The sequence below is a fragment of the Hipposideros armiger genome, unplaced genomic scaffold, assembly GCF_001890085.2.
Source record: "Hipposideros armiger isolate ML-2016 unplaced genomic scaffold, ASM189008v1 scaffold_108, whole genome shotgun sequence".
Taxonomy (NCBI): Eukaryota; Metazoa; Chordata; class Mammalia; order Chiroptera; family Hipposideridae; genus Hipposideros; species Hipposideros armiger.
The window spans coordinates 2,440,763-2,445,853 of NW_017731458.1; the positions used below are offsets into that span (position 1 = coordinate 2,440,763).

Here is a 5,091-nt window from a genome sequence, read left to right on the forward strand (position 1 = left end):
TGTCTCATGGAGGACCACCAAAGGAGGAGAGCTTGGGCGAGATGGACCTCAAGGTTGCTGCTCTGAAGCATAAATAGCAAGGCAGAGGGCATCTCTGAGACTTCCCGTTCCTGGCTTTGCCACCATGGTGCCCTGGGAGCAGAAGCTCACGGGAAGTAAAGCTTGTTCCTAAGCATTCTGGGACTTGTTCCTCACTTGTCTGCACTTCCTCTTGAGGGGCAGGATAGCTTTGACCTAACCCTGCCCTCCTATCTAGTGGATTGACTGCCCCTTGATGAGACAGTGAGTTATAGTGGAATGAGCCTCGCAGGTTCTGGACTCAACCAGACCTGGGTTCACATCCCACCTCCACCATTTCCTCATCAGTTCTTTTACTCCTCTGAACCTATAGCTGAATTTCTTCAGTTAAAACGTGAGAATGAAAATATCTACTTCTCAGAGTTGTTGCAAGATGACGTGTGTGCAATGCCTGGCATAGAATAGGAGCTTCAAGAACGTCCATTCACCCTGACTTGCTTCAGCTCAGGGACCAGGCTGTGCCTTCCTGGGAGAGATGAATGCATACCTGAAAAGGCTGTTGAATGTTGAAAAGGGCCAGGTGGCATCTTGGGCAACTCCCTTAACTTCTTCAGTCCCAGTTTATTCACCTTTAATATGAGAAAAGTGGGGAAGGGATTTTCAAACACCACAAGCCCTCCTTTGCTGCCAGTCCTGTAGACTAACCTAGAAGAGGAAGGACTTTGTAAACCATGAATGCTGTAGGTCATATTTAGCTTTAACTTTCCCAACTAGTTTGGTCTTTCTACCCCTTGCAGCCTCAGCCCTGCCTGGATTTCTAGCATGCCGGCAGTGGTGGGAGGATGTGGGTTTTGGCATCTTGCAAAACTCCGTTTGAATCCCAGCTCCTCCGTTTTGCTTTCTTTGTGACATTGAGAAAGTCTCTGAGTCACAGTTTGCTAACCTCAGAGTAAAAACAATGACAGCTACTCTGTAGGGCTGTTGGGAGAGTTGAATGGGAATGCATACGCAAGGTTTGCACTTACATATTTGGTGCTTAATAAATGGTAATTAATATTAAAGTGCCTAGAATGGTGCCTGACACATAGAAAACACTATATAAATGTTTACTAAATAACCAGAATTGTAGACAGATTAAAACAGACCAATGCAAATAGATGAATAAATAGATGCAAATATAAATAGATGCATAAATAAAAAGAGCAGCTAGAGTGAGCTCTTTCCTTCCTACACCTCCCAGTCTTCTTCTGAAAACTTCTCTGCCGGCCTCCTTCCTTCTCAGTTCTGGCCCTGACTTCCGCTGGCCGTGCCAAGGAAGTCAAGGTTCGGATACTATAAAAGATGGCTCTTATTCACAAAAAAGTTGAAGCTATTGAAAGAGATGACTCCAAAGTTCGTTTCAGCTCAAACCACCCATCCAACTGTCATCACTGGAGACCCCTCCTTTGTGATAGCATCTTTTAAGATATTTACTCGCATAAACGCTTACTTGTATTCTCCCAACAGCCCACGAAGGGGTGGTAAGGATAAAGATTAGTCACTCAGTTTCACAAAGGGAAATGGAAGGACATGGACAATGCTGGGGTTTTCCTGTCCAAGTCCCAGTCAGCCAGCCTTGAGCCATGAGGTCATATGATAATTATCACCATTATGTATTGGATGGCCCCTGTGTGCCAAGGACTGACGCACCTTAGCTAGTGTCAGTAAGCCCATTCGGCCGGCATTGAATTCTCATTTTACAGCTGAGAAAACTGAGGTCGGATGGGTGAAGCGACTCAAGCTCATGTAGCCAGTAACTTCCAAGTGGGGATTCCAGATGCAGGTCTGAGGACCCCAAAGCCATTGCCAGTAGACTCCGGTGTCTTGACACTCTCTGCCGGGGGAGCTAGGCCTGGTACCTCTCCTGGGCAGGGTTCAGGCCAGACACCATCACTAGACGGGGAGCAAAGGCCACCTGGACACATGCACTCCCCTTCTCCAAACCTCAGTTCTGCGTCTGCACCTTCTGAGGCTTGTGGGGCTGTATCAGAGAAGCAGGATCCCTTCAGTGCTATAAAGGGATTTGTTACGGTCTTTGATATTACATAATTCATTGTGTACACAGTCTCTGTAAAGCTGTTGTCTTCGTGTCCGATGCTGGAACATCTGAGAAGGGAAGACAGATGTAAAGTGGGGGACAGCAAGCTGGAACCCACAAGGATGGACTGAGACCCACGTGAGTGAATTCTCATTGCATTTGACCTTAACAGTGGAGATGTCCTGCAGGAGAAGCTGGCACTCTTTGTTGAAATGCTAAACACACATCTGGCCCAGCAGTCTGAGGGGCTGCAGGGGGATCCTGGGAAGGTGCAGCAGTGGCAGGTTGGGCAGCTGACTCATCAGTCAGCCCGCAGATACATGATAACTTGTATAAGCTACAAGAGTGCCTTCTCCGCCCTCCTGAGCGTTAAAAAAATGTTTTCGTATTAGTTATTTATTGCTGTGTAATGAATTATCTCCAAACCCAGTAAGGTAAAATAGCATATGTTTATTAGCTCACACAGTTTCTGTGGGTCAGAAATCTGACCGTGTCTTAGCTGGGTGGTTCTGGCTCAGGGTCTTTCATGAGGTTACAGTCAAGCTGTCAGCTGGGCCTGCAGTCAGCTGAAGGCTTGACAGGCTGGAGGGGCCGATTCCAAGACAGGTCGCTCACATGGCTGTTGGAAGGAGACCTCAGTTCCTTGACACATGGATCTCGTCACTGGGCTGCTTGAGTGTCCTCATGACATGTCAGCTTGTCTCCCCTGAAGTAAGTGATCCGGGAGAAAGCAAGGAAGAAGCCATGGTTTCTCTTATGACCTAATCTTGATCATCACAAACCATCATTTCTGCAAATCTCTTATTTGTTACACAGTTCAGCCCTATTCAGTGTGGGAAAGGACTATGTAAGAAAGAGCGTGAATACCAGGAAGTGGGGATCACTAAGGCCACCTTGGATGCTGGCTACCATGAGGGCCATCAGGTTGCTGCTGGGGTCAAGGGGTCCCAGGGAGCTTTACCAGGATGTCCTGCCTTCCCAACTAGCTGGAGAGCTCTTCAAATTCATGGACAGATGTTCACATCCTGACTTCTCCCCGTAGTCCCCAGCACCATGCTGCCTCAGCATCTCCACCTAGAAGTCCAAGAGGCATCTCAAACTAACATGCCCAACACTACGATTCTGAATTTCCCCCAGACCTTCTCCTCTCATGCCTTTCCCCATCTCAGGAATGGCAACTCCGTCCTTCCAGTTACTCAAGCCAAAACTTTGATATCATCATTGCGCTTCACTTTGTCTCATTTGCAGTGTCCAATCCATCAGCAATTCCTGTTAGCGCTACTTTCAAAATGTATTTCGGATCCCCCAACTCCTCACTAGCTCTGAAGCTGCACCCTGGCCTGAGCCCCATTCTCTCTTGCTTGGGTCACAGTACTTGCCTCCTGACTGGTGGCCCTGCTCCTGCTTCAATCCCATAGAGTCTGTCTCCACACAGCAGCCAGAGTGATCCTATTAAAAGCAGGTGGCTCCCTGATCAGACCCCTGCAATGGCTCCTGCTGACTCAGAGAAAAAGCCATTCTTCACAGTGGCCTGCAAGGCCCTGTCCCCTCTGTCCCCCAGCCCCTCCACCCCCATGCCTTCACTGACCTCATTCGTCTCCTCTGCTCCTTACCCCCTGCTCCAGTCACACTGGCCTCCCCCAGCTGCACTGGGCTACTCCACACGCCAGGCTCACCCCACCTTATCGCCTCTGCTGTTCGCTCCCTCTGGAACCCCCTCCTTCAGAAACATCCAGGGTTCACTGCCTCATATCTTCAGGCTTCATCTCAAACACCACCTTCTTACTCCTTTATTTAACCCAACAACTCTCACAACTCCTGCACGCTCTGATTTATTTTCTTCCACTGCACTTCACAGTTCCCATCAATTACATAACCTACTTGTTTATTTGTTCGCTGTTTCCCTCTCTGGAATGTAAACTCAACGAGGGCTGGGATTGTTGTCTGTTTTGTTCATTCTTGTGTCTCCAGAGCCCCAGAGTGGTGGTTGGCAGGTACTCAGAAAGCGCTTATTGAATGACCAGCCGGTCCTCAATTTTTGAAAGACTAAATGAAGTGTGACAATGGATCACGTACTACTTACCAGCTATTTGGCATTAAATGAGTCACCTCCCTTCTCTGAGCCTAGGTTCTACGTGACCAGACAGAGGCCATCGTCAAGGATATGGCTGTTACCAGGCTCGGGCTGTCTGGAGTTCTAGCTGCAGTGCTAGCTGCCACTTGCCATTCTGAGACCTTGGGCAGGCCACACATCTTCCCAGAGAGGAAGGTGCCTTGTCCTGCATGCTTCAACTCTTTCTGCCCTGGTCATGGGACAACTGCGCATCCTAGGCCCTTGGCTTCTGGGATTTTCCAGAACCTGGATCAAGATCTGTTATGACTGCCGGTATTTTTCCACAGTTAAAAAAACCAGTCCCTCTGAGTTCTGCCCCTGAGAGTCAGGGAAAGCTGAGAAAAGGCTCACAGGGTTGGCCTTGTCCACTGTCTCTGTCAAGAGAGGAAGGAACTCAGAGGATGCTTCACCTTGTATGACTGTAGCTCATGTGCGACAGCCCCATCACCCACACACAAACTTATAGAAACCATTCTTTAAATCTGGAGACATCTTAGAGATAACTTTGTCCAGAGGCTGCAAAGCGGCAGCCAAGTTCCAAATGAGACTCAGGACCAGATTGTTGTGTTTTGCCTGTACCCCATTTGGAAAACAACCGAATTTGAATGTCTGTGGACAGTTTGGGGAAGTCAAGGTCTGCAGACCCCAGCACTCCCTATTGCCTCACACCAGTCAGATTCATATATTTGCTTTGTTTGCCTGAAACCCTGAGTGGTCCATCTGCACACTTCTCTGTGAGAAGCTGACCCCTTGGAAAATCATCTCAGGTTCAGCTACCAGGATCGTTGTTGTTGTTTTTTATAATACTGTTAAAATAACTGTCACTTATTGCTATTACTTTTTTAAAATTAGTTTCAGATGTACAAAGCAATGTAAAGCCCTC

At 48.1% G+C, this 5,091-nt stretch overlaps 1 long non-coding RNA gene across 1 annotated transcript; it reads right to left on the reverse strand.

The window, feature by feature from the left end:
• Positions 1–2,535: 2,535 nt before the first annotated feature.
• On the reverse strand, positions 2,536–3,906 carry LOC109385109 (uncharacterized). Its single transcript, XR_002124551.1, has 3 exons — positions 3,777–3,906; positions 3,057–3,169; positions 2,536–2,801 (listed from the first exon to the last, which is right to left on the reverse strand). It is a non-coding gene; the product is annotated as an uncharacterized LOC109385109 (long non-coding RNA).
• Positions 3,907–5,091: the final 1,185 nt, after the last annotated feature.